General features: G+C 38.5%; 1 protein-coding gene across 2 annotated transcripts in view; it reads left to right on the forward strand.

The window, feature by feature from the left end:
* AIM2 (absent in melanoma 2) overlaps positions 1–17,143 on the forward strand; it is a 110,045-nt gene that overhangs the window by 4,328 nt on the left and 88,574 nt on the right. For both annotated transcript variants that reach the window (XM_055112817.2, XM_055112813.2), the window contains exons 4-5: positions 987–1,041; positions 3,211–3,294. The gene's annotated coding sequence lies outside the window, so the exon portion shown is untranslated. The remainder of the gene's footprint in view (positions 1–986; positions 1,042–3,210; positions 3,295–17,143) is intronic.

The raw sequence follows: 17,143 nt of genomic DNA on the forward strand, positions 1-17,143 counted from the left end.
TTAATAATAACCCCTGTATGCATTACAATTGTAACCTTAATTGAATTGTAATTTCAGTCCTAACCCTAATCTATTATAGGCTCTGACTATTAATCCTAATACCAACCTGAATTTAATCACCAATTTTAACCAGCATCTTGATTCTAACCAGTTTTAAACCAGCAACCAGAGCAGCAACTTGCACATAATAAAAATGATCATAGGTACCATTATTGAGAACCCATCAAATGCCAGATTTTGTGCTGGGTACTTTATGTACACAGTAGCTCACTTAAGTACCAGAAAGTACCTGAGTGTGTCTGGAATGATTAGCTCCCTTACCAAATCAAGGAAACAAAGGTTTAACAAGATTATGTAGTTTGTAAATAGTGAATCCAAATCCAGGTCTACTTGACCTGAAGGCTTGTGCTCATTCTTCTTTCTGTCAATAAATACTTTTTAATTGAACTTCTACTAAAAACTAATACTGATTGGAATGACTTCTAAAAGACTGAGTTTCTTCAAAGCATGTTATTATTGGTTTAGTCTTTTTTTTCTTTTTAAATAGTGATACAAAATACAAACCAACCCAACAAAAGCCCCCAAATCTTCTGGCCCAGAGACCCCACTGACACTTTTAAGACATTAATTTATTTATAAAGTTAAAATATTCAAACTATAAATGGAAACAAACTGAAAGCCCTCCTCTTTCCCAGAGTTGCCATATTGCACAACTCCAGGGGGCATTGTTCAAATTGGAGTTGTGCAAAGCAGCAGCACTGCCTCCCACGGCTTACCAGAAAAGCAGATAAAGTCAAGGTAAATATCTACCAAATTAAATCACCCTATATATACATATGACTTAGGCATGAGAATTTCTAGAGAAGTTAAATTTATTATTAGCAATAACTATTAAGGGTCAAATTATATACTAAGTTCTTTACATTTATTATCCGTCTTAATATTCACAAGCATGCTGGTCAGTATTCATTACCCCTGTTTTACAGATGATGACAGTGAGGCTTGAAGAGGCAAAACGACTGGTACAAGAGCACAAAGATGGTAAATGACAGACTCGGGTTTCAAATACAGGTTGTCTTACTGCAAACTCTAAATTTTCAGTCATTGCACTTAGCCAAGAAGGCTTCTCAGAGAAGAGGTCATATAAGTTTGGTTCTGAAGGAAAGATGGGAGTTGCATGATATTAGAAAAGAGAATGGCCTATGAGACTGTAGATGAACTCAGATCAATATGGGAGGAGATACTCCAAGGGGAAAGGGAGCTAGAAACTAGATTGCAGAAGGAAACGAGTAAAAGTTGAGAGAGTAATGGGGGAGTAAAATAAATATGTGCAGAGACCAGGGACATTTTTTTGTGATAAATTCAGGCAAAAATAAAATCATGTAATAAATAAATGTGTCACTGTTCCTCCAGCTACAGGCTGATTGAGGTACTATGGAAAGACAGTAGACACACATAATCATCTGCAAACCAAAATACACATTTTCAGTTACATGGCTATCAGTCGCTTCTCCAACGAAATATCTCTGTATTCTTTCCCTTAGATTCTGTGCTCCAGCAATATCAAATGGCTTGTAATTTCCCAAACACACTATGTTGTTTCATGCCTCAGTGTCTTTGCACATACTATTTTCTATACCTGGATTGCCCATCTCATTAAGCCTGATGAAACTTGTGCTCGCGTTTATCCATCCAAACTTTGATGAGGTGTTGCCTCTCTTTGAAGCTTCCTATCTACATATAATCACTCCTTGCTAGGTGCTACCACTGTATTGAATATATATCTCCACTGTTACACTTCTTTGTGTTGCAATGATTTGTCTATGTTTTTCTCCTCCATGTGCTCTTTGAGGGCAGGAATGATATTTTGTGAATCTCATTTATCCGAGTGCTTTGTGTAGAAACTGAAAAAGTATAGATTCTTAGTTAATTCTGAGGTAATCCCAAATGATATGTCTGTAAATACATAGGCTTGACAAATCATTTTATTCCCAGAAGCACATACATGCATATAACTACACTTCATTGGCATACCCCCTGCAGCTATATATGCATGTGATCACATTGATATAATATGCCCCAAAATAAAGTAACTGATCCTAATATACAAATATTTTCATCCACTTACTTGAAGTACGTTTTGTAATTTTTGGAATTGATTTTAGAACCTGCCACAGCCCTTTGCATAACTTCAGTTGTGGAGAATGTTTATCCTTTGAGTCTGGCTTTTAATTTAAAAAATAGCCAGACATCTTTGAGATTCAAGCCTTATGGATAAGTTGGTGGTTCGTGTTGTGTAATATTAACAAACAAGACTTGGCTGTAAAGTAATAGTAAATGACTTATAAGCTGACTTATTTGTTGGTTCTTAAGGCAGTTACCAAATAGGAGTTCTAGAAAGTTTCCGAGCAGTGTCATTCTGGTATATTTGTTAGTATAAACAAAATCAAGCAAAAGTCTTATAATTTTATATCATGCCTGGGAAACAAATGTGTTTGTGTATAAGAACACAAAAAGTTATTATGTCCAGAAGAGAACTTCTTGATCATTTATTCATTCATTTATAGTTTTATTTTATTTATTATTTACTATTTACTTACTAAAAATATTAATTTATTATTATTATCATTTTTGAGATGAGTCTCACTCTGTTGCCCAGGCTGAAGTGCAGTGGTGCAATCTCGACTCACTACAACTCCTGCCCCCCTGGATTCAAGCGATTCTCCTGCCTCAACCTCCCGAGTAGCTGGGATTACACATGGATGCCACCACGCAGGGCTAATTTTTGTATTTTTAGTAGAGAGGGCATTTCACCATGTTGGTCAGGCTGGTCTCAAACTCCTGACATCAAGCGATCCACCTGCCTCAGCCTCCCAAAGTGCTGGGATTACAGGAGTGAGTCAACACGCCTGGCGATTTATTTCATTTTATTTTTTGCGTGTCTATGTGCCTGCACAATGCTAGTTGAAATTGTTTTGACCTGGATGTTTTGTTGCAGCCTATTAAAAAATTTATAAGCTCCTAGCTTTTAAAAATATATAGAATAAAACGTTCAGTGGGTGGTCTTACCCTTATTCCCAATTACCACCCCATTTTTGAGACTCATTTTAGCTGTGAAGGATAATGCGAGGGTTGGGGATAGGATAATATTTGGGGATGCAAAATACTTGGTAATTAAGACCAATCTGACAGTCATGGTTTTCTTTTCAGAATCATAAAATAGAAGTGGATGTTAAAAAATGCTACAACAAAATGTCAACGTCTGGTGCTAGTCACTTGAGAATACAAAGATGAGTAAGTCATGAAATCTACCTTCAAGGAACTCATAGTTCAGTAGAGAAGATAGGCTTGCGAATACACAATCACTACATCATGTGATAAGTGCTACAGGAAAATTATGTATAAGGCACAGTGAGAGAAGAGAGGAGGCAAAGAGTAAATTTGTGAAAAACCTTAAGACTAGGTGTGGGGCAGGTTAAGGGATGAAAGACATTACAAAAGAGGGTATGGCATATGCAAAAACACTAAAACAGGAAGCAGCATGGTTAGTCGTGGCTAAATTTTGAAAGAAATTTATGCTAGAGATTGCTCTTTATTCTGCAGACAAGGAGTCAAGGAAGGATTTTAAGCAGGGAAATGTCAGTGCCAGATTTACATTTTAGAGCGATAACTCTGGCAGTAGTGGATGGATGGATTGGAGGGATACACATCATTTGATACAGAAGCCTGACCCTTCTGGAGACCCAAATCCAGTACCATGAGATTAAATAGGACCCAGTGAGTGTGGTCCTGTCTTAGCTCCTATGGGTAAGGTAGAGATAGCACGCAGAACACTGTTACAGGACCCAGACACCAATACGCAGGGTGGACAGTGCTGTAGGGCACACAGATGCTGACAACTGTGTGCAGCGACATAAGGTTTTGTAGAGTAAAGCGTGAAGGATTATGAGCACTGTCCCAGTTTGCCAGGGACTGAGTCGTTTTTCAGGACTTTCAGTGCTAACATCAGGAAAGTCCTGAGCAAACTGGGATGGTTGGTCACCCTAAGCAGTTCCTGACAGAAAAAGCCTTCCCTCAGTAGCACCTGTTACCCAGACCATCTCCCTGGCAACGAGCTGGGGGTCATCTCTAGGGCAGATTGGAGGGGGAGGAAAGCCAAGTGAGGTTTTTTTTTTTTCCGTTTCAGGGGAGGGTAGAGGTGGGAAAAGGGTAGGGGGTGGTGAGTCAGAATAGCTAGGCCAATTGAATGGGAGGAGAGAGAAGAAGAAAGGCTAAGTAGGAGGCAGAATGTGGAGGTTTTTTTCTTATCCAGGATCCTACCTTCATTCTCTGAGATCTTGGGCTCTTTCTGGTGGTAAGGAACATTGCAGGCTCAAAACAGCAAGCATTACAAAGAGTGAATGTGAATATATTTAGCTTTTTATTTACCCATAGGTTTCATATGTTCATGCATGTATTTATGTATTCAGCATTAATGGAGTGCGTACTATGCACTTGGCACCTTGCTTATGCTCTATCATTTAGTCTTATGCACAACCCCATGACTTGTAGGTAGTATTATTCTCATTTTACAGATGAGGAAAATGAGGCTCAGGAATTTTGTAACTTCCTACAAGTCACACCTTAACTGGTGGGGCTGAGATCTTAATTTAGGTGTGTCTCTAAAACTTGGTCATGCCAATAAACCAGCATACCCATCTGTGCCTGATCCAAACAGTTACCTGGAGCCACCTGTTACAAATGATACAGATGCTTAGGATATTTCGGTTCTAGGTTAATAATAAAGATTCCTGACCATAGTGCTAACAGGTGCTCCCAGGTGATTCCTATGCCCTGACAAGCCTGAGAAATGACTCACCATAGCCTGGGTCTACTGACAAGAGCTCATTAGCTCCTGAGGGAACCATACGTGTAAGTAGCTCATTAGAACACAGTTGTGTTAAGGTGTAAAACCAAAAAATATCACTGAGTCTTTCAACAAATTTTCTTGACTCTTCCTCTCCAGCAATTGCTGACCTTGTTTGTAAGATCCTGTGTAATCTGGCGTTTCCCTATCTCTCTAACCTCATGTAACCCCATGGCCACAGTATCTGTTTTTTGTTTGTTTGTTTGTTTGTTTCTTGTATCTCCACCACATCAAGCCCATTCCCATTCTATGCCATTGCACTGGCTCTTCCTTCTGAACCAGAACGCTCCTGCCCTGCTTCATGCTAAGCCACTTCTGCTTTCACATCTCAGCCTAAATTAACTTCCTCAAAAAGGCCATCTCATTCCCTTGCAATCACTTGTCATTTTCTTCTATTTTCCTAATAATTTATCTTTTGTTTATTATTGTCTTTATTCCTTCTCCCAGTAAATGTAAATTCCATGAGGAAACAAACCCTGTCAACTTTGATCAAAGTCGAGTTGCCAGGAACTTAGGGGATATTGCACATAACAGTAGCTGGCACATAATAGGTGCTTATTAAATGCTGGTTTATTTAGAGAAGAGCGTTCACATTCTTTGATTTTACACTTTGATTTTTACAAGCAAGAACTTTTGTCTTAGGTCCAAAGTAAACCTCCTACTGCCATTTAAGACTTTTTTTCTCTGGTTCATGAAATAAGATATCTCTTTCTTTTTATGAGCCTCTATATAATGTCCCTCTAGAGGATTTAAGACTGTTATTAAATTGCCCCTTAACCTCCTCTACATTAGGTGAAATGTCCTAATTCTTAACCTTCTGCCATTTCTTTTATCATTTTAGTACTTTTTCTCTGATCCTTTTCACTTAAATAGTTGTGTTCAGGACAGGTCCAGTAGGTGAGTGAGGCTATGGCTGATGGTCATGAGTTGAACATGATAAGCTATGATATGCTATTCCATGCCCTCTTGTATGTTTTTTACTGTTCTTTATTTTTAATCTGTTTCTTTTCAGATTATTTTTAATCTGTTTCTTGTGGTGCATTTTGGTCTTAAAATCTTTTTAAACCCTAAAATCCCAGAGCTTGCTATTACTGAAAGTAGTATGCCCTAGCAAGGTGACATCTGTTGAGGTTTGCCACCAGTTTCCAGTCCCAGGGCTTCCTTGTGGACCGCTGTGCCTGTGTGCCCATACCTGTCAGGCTGATGACTGCTGCTGCTATTCCTTGTGGCTAAGCCAAGAATGGATGCAGATACATTTAGTGTTCTCACCATGTTCACAAAAGGCCATAGCTTTTTTTCATGTGGACTATGAAGGCCTAGGAAAGACTGTGTGTGCTGCTTTGAGAAAGTTAACCAGGTTCTGGGCCCAGCTCCAAGGAGACACTTCTGACTCATTGGAAAGGCAGAAGAGTGCAGGAGAGTGAGAAAGCCTGGATTTAGAAAGTGGACTCATCTGGGCTTAAATACCAGCTGTGCCACTTATGTCATTTGAGATCAGTCTTTTCATGTGTTAAACATCAGACATTGTTATTGTCTATCTTGTAGGCTTGTAAAGATTATTAAATGAGGACATTTATGTAAAACTCCTAGCATATAACCCAATACATGTTTGTTAGTTACCTTTCTCTGTGACCTCTTCACCCTAGAGCAGGGAGATGTTCCTCTGTTTCTCTGAGTGTACCATAGAATCTTGCCCTGTGTTCACTGTCCGAGTATAAAGCACTGCTTGGATCTAGATTTTCAGTTCCAATAACTTTTTTCACTTTCGCCAAGGTCTCTCTGTTAACCTGCTCTCTACTACCCTCGTGTGGCCACCCTGACCCTTTGTCATTCCTGATCCTCTGCTCCCTCAGTGTGGTGACTTTGCTGTAATGCAGCCTCTCCCAGACTTCTTGGCAGACCCAACTCCCACCTCCTCCAAGTTTTAACACACACCTGAAACATTTTTCAGTTTAATTTTAGTCTTCTCTTCTCAGGTAGTGTTATCTCAGTTCTTCTAACCTTTTCTCACTTCTTTTTAATATTTACCGATCTGTCAAAGACTGCATGAATTCTTTCCTGCATGTTGAGAGTTTGGACCCAGTGAGGTCTCCTCAAGCTTCAGATCACATTATCTGTTTCCTTGCTCAACACCAAGTTCCCTTTCCCATGAATGATGAAAAAACAATGTACAGTTGACCCTTGAACAACATGGATTTGAACTGTGTGGATCCACTTATACGTGGATTTTTTTTTTCAATAAATACAGTTTGCCCTCTGTATCTCCAGGCTCCATATCTGCAACCAAACAATATTCTCCAGATGGGCAAACTGCAGATATGGAGGACAGACTTTTTCTATATGCCAGTTTCCTGGTTCTGCTGGTTCCACTGTTTTCACAGGGTCAATTGTAGATCTTGAGTATGTGCAGATTTTGGTATCCTGTGGCAAGGGTGTGGGCGTCCTGCAGCCAATCCCCAGCAGATACTGAGGGATGACTGTATTGTCATAGATTATTTAATCATAAAAAGCTCTATTTTTTCCCCCTGCAAACTCAAATCTGTTTAAGTTAATAAGGAAAAGTATACCTATTCTTGCCTTGTTAAAGGGTAATGATGGATCTTGGATAGACCCAGAATGTTAGCACTTCAAAGTGAGGATGTGTAGACAAAGAATATAACTGCTTTATCCCTTTCCTAATTGCATGGCATCTCTAGCACAGGGAATGAAGGATTATTTAGGATAGAATCAGTATACTGGTTTGAAAAGCTTTGTGGATGAAAAATAAGGGGAATCAATTTGATGAGATGGCTAGTTTAAACCAAATTTGGGAGGTGGGATTTGAAAACTAGACACTGAAGAGCTTTATCTTTATCCCAATGTCAGTTGGAAAAAAAATTGTAGCAGGACGTTATGTTGTTGAATTGGTATTTAAAGATTAATTCTCAGATTCAGTGTGGTAAAGATGGTAATTTTTAATTTATAAATTTGATGCAATACTATGCTAAATTCCAATAAGATATTTTATGGAACTTGACTAGCCTATTCTAACATTCCCTTGGAAGATAAAGTCAAGAGTAAATAGCCATAATTTTTTAAACACATGGGGCTAAGGGGGAGGATGATTTTCTAGCTATCCTAAGCAACTTTAAAATTATAGCAATTAAAACATGAAATCTTGGCACAGGAATACATAAATAGAACCATGGAGCAGAAGAGAGAGTGTAGTTACAAACCAACTTGGAAATTTAGTGTATGAAGAGTGCTACCTTCATTATATACTACACTTCTAATCAGTGACTAGAGGGTTGTACTGTTTAAAGACATTAGAATAATTGGTTATCTGTTTGTCAGTTGGTATGGGATAGGTTTAGCCTTTCCTTATGCCATATACGACAATATATTTCAGGTGGACTTGTGCTAAATTTTATAAACCAAACAACACTAAAAATGTTTGTAAAAACTGTCGAAAAATATACTCAATCTTAGAGTGGGAAAGACCTTCCTAAGCAAGACACAACACCTAGAATCGATAAAGGAAAGGACTGATAAGATTTACTGCATAATTTTTAAAACTGATATAATTGCAGACCCATAGACAAAATGTAAAAGTAAGTCACAGACTGGGAAAATTTTATTTGCAATATATATGCCAAAGTATCAAAATTGCTAACATGCAAAATAGTCAGCAAATAAACATAAAAAAGACAAACAGTCCAAGAGAAAATTGGGCAAAGGATATGAGTACGAATTCTCAGAAAAAAAATACGGTTGTCTAATAAACATTTGAAAAGATGATCAACGGCATTTGGATTTTGAGGAATACAAGTTACAGCACCAAAGAGATCCTAGACTGTTAAAAAGCATCAAAGAACCCATCAGATTGTTAAAAAATTAAAATGATGGATAATACTCAGTGTTGGCAAGTGCTTAGGGAAATAGGCACCTTTATATATTGTTAGGGAGGATGTAACTTGGCACAGCCTTTTTGGAGATATTTTGGCAGAATGCATCAGAATTAAAAATAGAAATACCAGCAGTGCTATTTCTACAAATTATGCTATAGATCTGTTCACACATGAGTGCTCTGATTTATGTGCAGAGATATGCATCACATCATTTTTTTCCAGTAGTGAAAAATTGAAGACAACATAAATATTCATCAATAGTGAATTGGATAAATAAATTATGCTATATCATACTTTGTAATAACACATTGCAGTTAAAAAGAATGAGGTAAATTTATATCTACCAACATGGAAAGATACAGAAGGTATGTTGTTCAGTGAAGATACAAAGAAAATACACATACTGCTATCCCTTTTGTGTAAAATGGGAAAAAAGCCTAAAACATATACATATGTATATGTAAAATCTTATATGCATATAAATACGTGTTTAAGTAAATGAATAGTTACTTACTGGCTGTGTGACTTCAGGCAAGATACTTAACCGCCTCAGCATTTTTTTTCATTGTGTGGAAAATAGAGATAATTTTACATGACCCCTAGGGTGGTATGATGTGAAAATTAAATAAATTAATCTATTTAAATTGCTTTAAATAGCACCTGGCACATAGTAGGCACTTGAGTGTTTCTATTGTTCAGATGCATATTAAACTTGGAAAATTATTTTCTGGGCCAGGAGTGAGACTTAAGTCATAAGGGGGACTATAATTGTCCATATTATATACTTCATATTTTTATGATAATGGTGTGCCTATGTATTGAATGATTAATTTTTTTTAAATTAAACGCTTATTCTAAGAATATGAGTTAAAAGATGATTATAGAAGTCCAGGGACAAAGTAAAAGAGTCCTGAGCGAGGGCAGTGGAATTGGGAATGGAAAAGAGGTGCTGCATTTGGTGTTGGTTATGGGAAGCAAGACAGAGGGAGAAGGCTGAGGCAGCTCTCAGTTTTGGCTTTTGAGTGACTTGGAAAATGCTGAACCATGAAAAGAAATAGTGGAATTAGGAGAAGCTTTTTGTGGGGTGTAGTATTTTGGAATGAAGGAGGATTAGTGTCTTACTTGAGGCTGCTAAAACAGAATACCATAAACTATGTGGCTTAAACAACAGACTTTGGTTTCTCACAATTCTGGAGGCTGGGAAGTCCAAGATCAAGGTACTGGTGGATTTGATTCCTGTTGAGTGTCCTCTTCCTGGTTTGCAGACAGTCACCTTCTCAATGTGTCTTCACATGGTGGAAAAAGAGATTGTTTCCCTGTGTCTCTTCTTATAATGACACTAATTCCATTTATTAGGGTTCCACCTTCATGACCAAATCACCTCTCATAGGACTCACATCTAAATACATGAGGGATTAGAGTGTTAACATCTAAATTTGCAGGAGACATAATCAATTCGTAACAATTTTGTTAGATTACATTGAGTTTAAGCTGAGGGCAACCCATCAAGTAGGAAATATTGAATAGACTGGTTATGAAAACTGGAGCTCTGGAGAAAGTTGAATGTTCTACCACTTTGAAGTAGACCAGCAGAAGAAGCCTAAAGTTCTCAGTGTCATTTTAAGAGTTCCCATCTAATATTTGCATTACAAAAATCAAGAACTGTGGTATTATAGGATGATATGTGGCTAGGAGGACAAAGACCTGTTCTAGTGGTTTTGATTGTTGATTCTTTTTCTTTGGTAAACATACATTGAACAACTACCATGTGCCAGGCACTGCCCAGACTATCAAGGGTAAAAAAACTCAAGTTTCTCTCTCTCTGGTAGGAACAGAGATTCACAAAATTGAGTACATTACAGAGTGCTCAGTCCTCTGATAGCCATACGCACAGGGTGCAGTAATGGTGTGAAGATGGGTGTGATCCAGTCTGCTTGGGGTTGTGGTGGATGTCAGGGAAGATATTATAAAAAATGAGGTGATTGAAACTGAGTCTTCAAAGAGGAGGAACAGTATTCCAGACAGATGTGAGGGTGGAGACAGGAGAAAGGCATTCCAAAAAGAGAAACCGTTGCAGCGTACCAAGTCATATTAGTATGGAAAAGGAACCTTTTTTTTTTTTCATTTTGAGAACTCTAAGTACTTATTGTAAAATGTAAGCTGAGAGGGGAGGCTGGGGGATAATAGTAACTGATGTTGCAAAAATGGACAGGAATCAGATCACAGATGGCTTTAAGGGGTTTTGCCTTCAAGAAAAATTATAATTGCTCTGTTGGTGGTGTGGCTGATTGGCAGAAAGGGAGCAGGGATGGTTACACATAGACAAGTGAGGGATTATTAAAATATCAAATAGTCCTGGCTGCATCATCCTGATACCAAAGCCTGGCAGAAACACAACAAAAAAAGAGAATTTTAGACCAATATCCCTGATGAACATTAATGCGAAAATCCTCAATAAAATACTGGCAAACCAAATCCAGCAGCACATCAAAAAGCTTACGCACCATGATCAAGTCAGCTTCATCCCTGGGATGCAAGGCTGGTTCAACATACACAAATCAATAAACGTAATCCATCACATGAACAGATCCAATGACAAAAACCACATGATTATCTCAATAGATGCAGAGAAGGCCTTTGACAAAATTCAACACCCCTTCAAGCTAAAAACTCTCAATAAACTAGGTATTGATGGTAGGTATCTCAAAATAATAAGAGCTATTTATGACAAACCCACAGCCAATATCATACTGAATGGGCAAAAACTGGAAGCATTCCCTTATAAAACTGGCACAAGACAAGGATGCCCTCTCTCATCACTCCTATTCAACATTGTATTGGAAGTTCTGGCCAGGGCAATCAGGCAGGAGAAGGAAATAAAGGGTATTCAATTAGGAAAAGAGGAAGTCAAATTGTCCCTGTTTGCAGATGACAAGATTGTATACTTAGAAAACCCCATCTTCTCAGCCCTAAAACTCTTAAGCTGATAAGCAACTTCAGCAAAGTCTCAGGATACAAAATCAATGTGCAAAAATCATAAGCATTCCTATTCTCCACCAATAATAGACAAACAGAGAGCCAAAACATGAGTGAACTCCCATTCACAATTGCTACAAAGAGAATAAAATACCTAGGAATCCAACTTACAAGGGATGTGAAGGACCTCTTCAAGGAGAACTGCAAAGCACTGCTCAAGGAAATAAAATAGGACACAAACAAATGTAAAAACATTCCTTGCTCATGGATAGGAAGAATCAGTATTGTGAAAATGGCCACACTGCCCGAAGTAATGTATAGATTCAATGCCATCCCCGTCAAGCTACCAATGACTTTCTTCGCAGAATTGGAGAAAACTAAAGTTCATATGGAACCAAAAAAGAGCCCGCATTGCCAAGACAATCCTAAGCAAAAAGAACAAAGCTGGAGGCATCACACTACCTGACTTCAAACTATACTACAAAGCTACAGTAACCAAAACAGCATGGTACTGGTACCAAATCAGATATATAGACCAATGAAACAGAACAGAGGCCTCAGAAATAACACCACGCATCTACAACCATCTGATCTTTGACAAACCTGACAAAAACAAGAAATGGGGAAAAGATTCCCTATTTAATAAGTGGTATTGGGAAAACTGGCTAGCCATGTGTAGAAAGCTGACACTGGATCCCTTCCTTACACCTTTTACAAAAATTAATTCAAGATGGATTAAAAGACTTAAACATAAGACCTAAAACCATAAAAACCCTAGAAGAAAATCTAGGCAATACCATTCAGGACATAGGTATGGGCAGGGACTTCATGACTAAAACACCAAAAGCAATGGCAACAAAAGCCCAAATAGACAAATGGGATCTAATTAAACTAAAGAGCTTCTGCACAGCAAAAGAAACTACCATCAGAGTAAACAGGCAACCTACAGAATGGGAGAAAAATTTTTGCAGTCTACCCATCTGACAAAGGGCTAATATCCAGAATCTACAAAGAACTCAAACAAATTTACAAGAAAAAAACAACCCCATCAAAAAGTGGGCAAAGGATATGAACAGACACTTCTCAAAAGAAGACATTTACGCAGCCAACAGACACATGAAAAAATGTTCATCATCGCTGGTCATCAGAGAAATGCAAATCAAAACCACAATGAGATACCATCTCACATCAGTTAGAATGGCGATCATTAAAAAGTCAGGAAACAACAGATGCTGGAGAGGATGTGGAGAATTAGGAAAGCTTTTACCCTGTTGGTGGGAGTGTAGATTAGTTTAACCATTGTGGAAGACAGTGTGGCGATTCCTCGAGGATCTAGAACTAGAAATACCATTTGACCCAGCAATCCCATTACTGGTATATACCCAAAGGATTATAAATCATGCTACTATAAAGACACATGCACATGTATGTTTATTGTGGCACTATTCACAATAGCAAAGACTTGGAACCAACCAAAATAAGCATTGATGATAGACTGGATTAAGAAAATGTGGCACATATATACCATGGAATACTATGCAGCCATAAAAAGGATGAGTTCATGTCCTTTGCAGGGACATGGATGAAGCTGGAAACCATCATTCTCGGCAAACTATCACAAGGACAGAAAACCAAACACCGCATGTTCTCACTCATAGGTGGGAATTGAACAATAAGAACACTTGGACACAGAGCAGGGAACATCACACACTGGTGCCTGTCAGAGGGTGGGGAGCTGGGGGAGGGATAGCATTAGGAGAAATACCTAATGTAAATGATGAGTTGATGGGTGCAGCAAACCAACATGGCACATGTATACCTATGTAACAAACCTGCACATTGCGCACATGTACCCTAGAACTTAAACTATAATTAAAAAAAACAAAATAAGTAAATAAATAAATAAACAAACAAATAGTCCTGGCTACAGAGGATGAACTATCTGAACTAAGCCAAGAGCAGTGGGAATGGAAAGTGAGGCATACATTTGAGAGCTATTAAAGAGACAGAGTGGATAGACCTTAGTAGCTGATTAAATTTGGAAGATAAAGTTTTAGGGAGAGGAGCCTTGACTCACTCCACATTTCTGGCTTAAGAGACTGGATGGCCAGTTTTGTCTCCCCAAAACTGTTTTTATCAAATCAATCTTCCTTCAATTTACTGTTATGTAGCCAATTCTATTACTGTGGTTCAGATCTCCATTATATCTTACCTTGACTACTGAAAAAGCCTCTTCACTGTGCACTCTTGAAATTATCTGCTGCAGCCAGAGTGATCTTTCTAAAATGCAAATCAAATCATCGTTCTCCCTTACTTAAAACCCTTCACTGCCTCTGCATCTCCTACAGGATTACAGTTGACCTTTAACATGACATATGTCGATCTGCATGGTCTGATTTTTGTTTCCACATGCCTTGTCACTTCCTGCCTGGGATTTTGAACTTCAGCAATATCTCTCATTTCTTGTAGTTTCTTACACAGACAAGATGGTTTTTGCTGTATTTTTACTCATGCTTTCCTGTCTTATCTCCTTGGCTCCCCCAACACACACACACACACACACACACACACAAAATCTCTGTCCCCATCCCTCCCTAACCTCTTCTTTTGCTCTGTTTACAGCTATTCTTACTTTGAACCTCAGCTTAGGTCTGCAGCTCTAGAAAACGTTCTTAGACTCCTCAGACTGGATTCATTTGCCCATTTTTGTTTTTGTAGCATGCTGGACATATGATTTCTAGAGTTGGGCAACTTTGTTTCATGACTTTGTTTATTTTTCTGTTTTTGACTGTGATTTTTATTCAGAATAGACATGATATCATCATTATCTTTATATCTCCAATACTCAGCACATTTCTTATTATACAGTAGGTATTTATGGATTTATGGAGCAAATAAATTAATAAATGAGTAGGTGGATGATGGTAACCATTAATTAAACTAGTGGATTAGGCCGGGTGTTGTGGCTCACCCCTGTAATCCCAGCACTTTTGGAGGCCGAGGCGGGCGGATCACCTGAGGTCAGGAGTTCGAGACCTGCCCAGCCAACATGGTGAAACCCTGTCTCTACTAAAATACAAAAATTAGCTGGGCATGGTGGCAGGTGCCTGTAATCCCAGCTACTAGGGAGGCTGAGGCAGAAGAATTGCTTAGCCCAGGAGGCAGAGGTTGTAGTGGGCTGAGACTGCACCACTGCACTCCAGCCTGGGTGGCAGAGTGAGATTCCGTCTCAAAAAAAAAAAAAAAAAATGAATAAACTAGTGGATTATGAAGAACAGGTTTATGGGGAAATATAAGTTCTTATTTGTACATTTTGCAGTTGAGATCACTGTGAGTCACATAGGGATGGCAATCTAAAGGCAGCTGAGTATCCCAATCTGGATTTCACGTGATATGTCTGATTTTAAGATAGAGATTTAAGGGTTTTCAGCTCATAGCTGGTAGTACATATGGTACATATGCTGTTTACAATCACCCAGGAAGAAGATATAAAGAAGAGCACCAAGGTACAATGTATGGCAGTGTTTTTGACCACAACTCATATACCTATATATATACATTCATATGTAGCTGATACAAAGATTTCATGAAACAATACATGGTCTTTTTAGAGGGTGATACCCTCGGCTATTTTCTTTTCTATTCTGTCATATCCTATTCTATCATCTCTTTTCTCTGCTATTTAATAATATAAAAGTACTGCTAACCTTCTGGCTTGCAATCTGATAAGTGTCACTCTTTGGAACACTGATATTTAAGAAGGAAGAGGAGGAGCTGGTGAAAGAGATTGAGAAGGAGGGACCGAGGGATAGGAGGTGAATGAGAAGAGAGTGGCATGCCCCAGAAGCAAGAGGAGTCAGCATTTCTAAGGGTGAAGATGGGGTCACTAGTGTGGAATGCTGCAGAAACGTGAAGTGAAACTATTGAATTTGACAATTAGCAACAAGCCATTTGTGACTTTAGTGAGGACATTTAACAGTTGCTAGAGTGGAGTCAGTTGAGGAATGGATGGGGTAAAGGGGAAAGAACCGAAGCATTAACTATTCTTCCTAAAAATAAAGACCGTCCGGCGCTAGTCTACTAAAGATTTTCTCTTTCTTTATCACACTTATTTCTTATAATGACTTTACAAGATAGATATTATTACTTCTGTAAATTTTTTTTTGAGATGGAATCTCACACTGTCACCTGGGCTGGAGTGCAGTGGCACGATCTCGGCTCACTGCAACCTCTGCCTCCCAGGTTCAAGCGATTCTCCTGCCTCAGCCTCCCAAGTAGCTGGGATTACAGGCGTCCACCACCACACCTGGCTAATTTTTTGTATTTTTAGTAGAGATGGGGTTTCACTGTATTGGCCAGGCTGGTCTCGAACTCCTAACCTAGTGATCCGCCCGCCTTGGCCTCCCAAAGTGCTGGGATTACAAGTGTGAGCTACTGCGCCCGGCCACTTCTATGGATTTTTAAAATCAGATAAGTAATTTGAATCTCAGAGATCATTTAGGTGCCTTTAGGTGTCCATCATCATACACAGCTGAGATTCAAACCCTGGGTATCCCAACTTGAAAGTCTATAGTTTTCTAATTGGATCATAACTGTTTGTCTATTTTTGTGATATTGGATACATGATTTAATTTCTGTGGTTCTGAGTTTATTAATCTATGTAATTACAGATGGAGAGGCTTGACAAAAATTACAGACTACAGAAATATAGAGTATAAAGAGCAAACATTCACCCACTTAGCATTATCGGTTTGATCTTCAAATTAGTTTTTCTCTAAATTTATAAAAGTAATAAGAATATGTGACAAAAATTCAGCTGATCCATGAATAAAAGAGACTTGATTATTTTAAAACCCTTTTCCATTTTGAGCATTCTGTGATTCCAATAAGAGGTTATTTGATGCTTTTGATTTTCTAGTTTACCAGTTAAGAATAAATGCAAAGCATTCTGCTCTTCCCTTCCCTGCACTCTTTGTGTAAAGATTATGTTGGGGATTCCCCTCAATAAAATAATGGCAAAGCAAATCCAGGAGCACCTCAAAAAGGTTATTCACCACGATCAAGTCGGCTTCATCCCTGAGATGGATTCAACATATGCAAATCAATAAACATAATCCATCACATAAACAGACCCAATGACAAAAACCATATGATTATCTGAATAGATGCAGACAAGGCCTTCGATAAAATTCAACATCCCTTCAAGCTACAAACACTCAATAAACTAGGTACTGATGGAACATATCTCAAAATAATAAGAGCTATTTATGACAAACCCACAGCCAATATCACACTGAGTGGGCAAAAGCTGCAAGCATTCCCTTTGAAAACTGGCACAAGACAAGGGTGCTCTCTCTCACCACTCCTATTCAAC

The sequence above is a fragment of the Pan paniscus genome, chromosome 1 (genome assembly GCF_029289425.2).
Source record: "Pan paniscus chromosome 1, NHGRI_mPanPan1-v2.0_pri, whole genome shotgun sequence".
Taxonomy (NCBI): domain Eukaryota; kingdom Metazoa; phylum Chordata; class Mammalia; order Primates; family Hominidae; genus Pan; species Pan paniscus.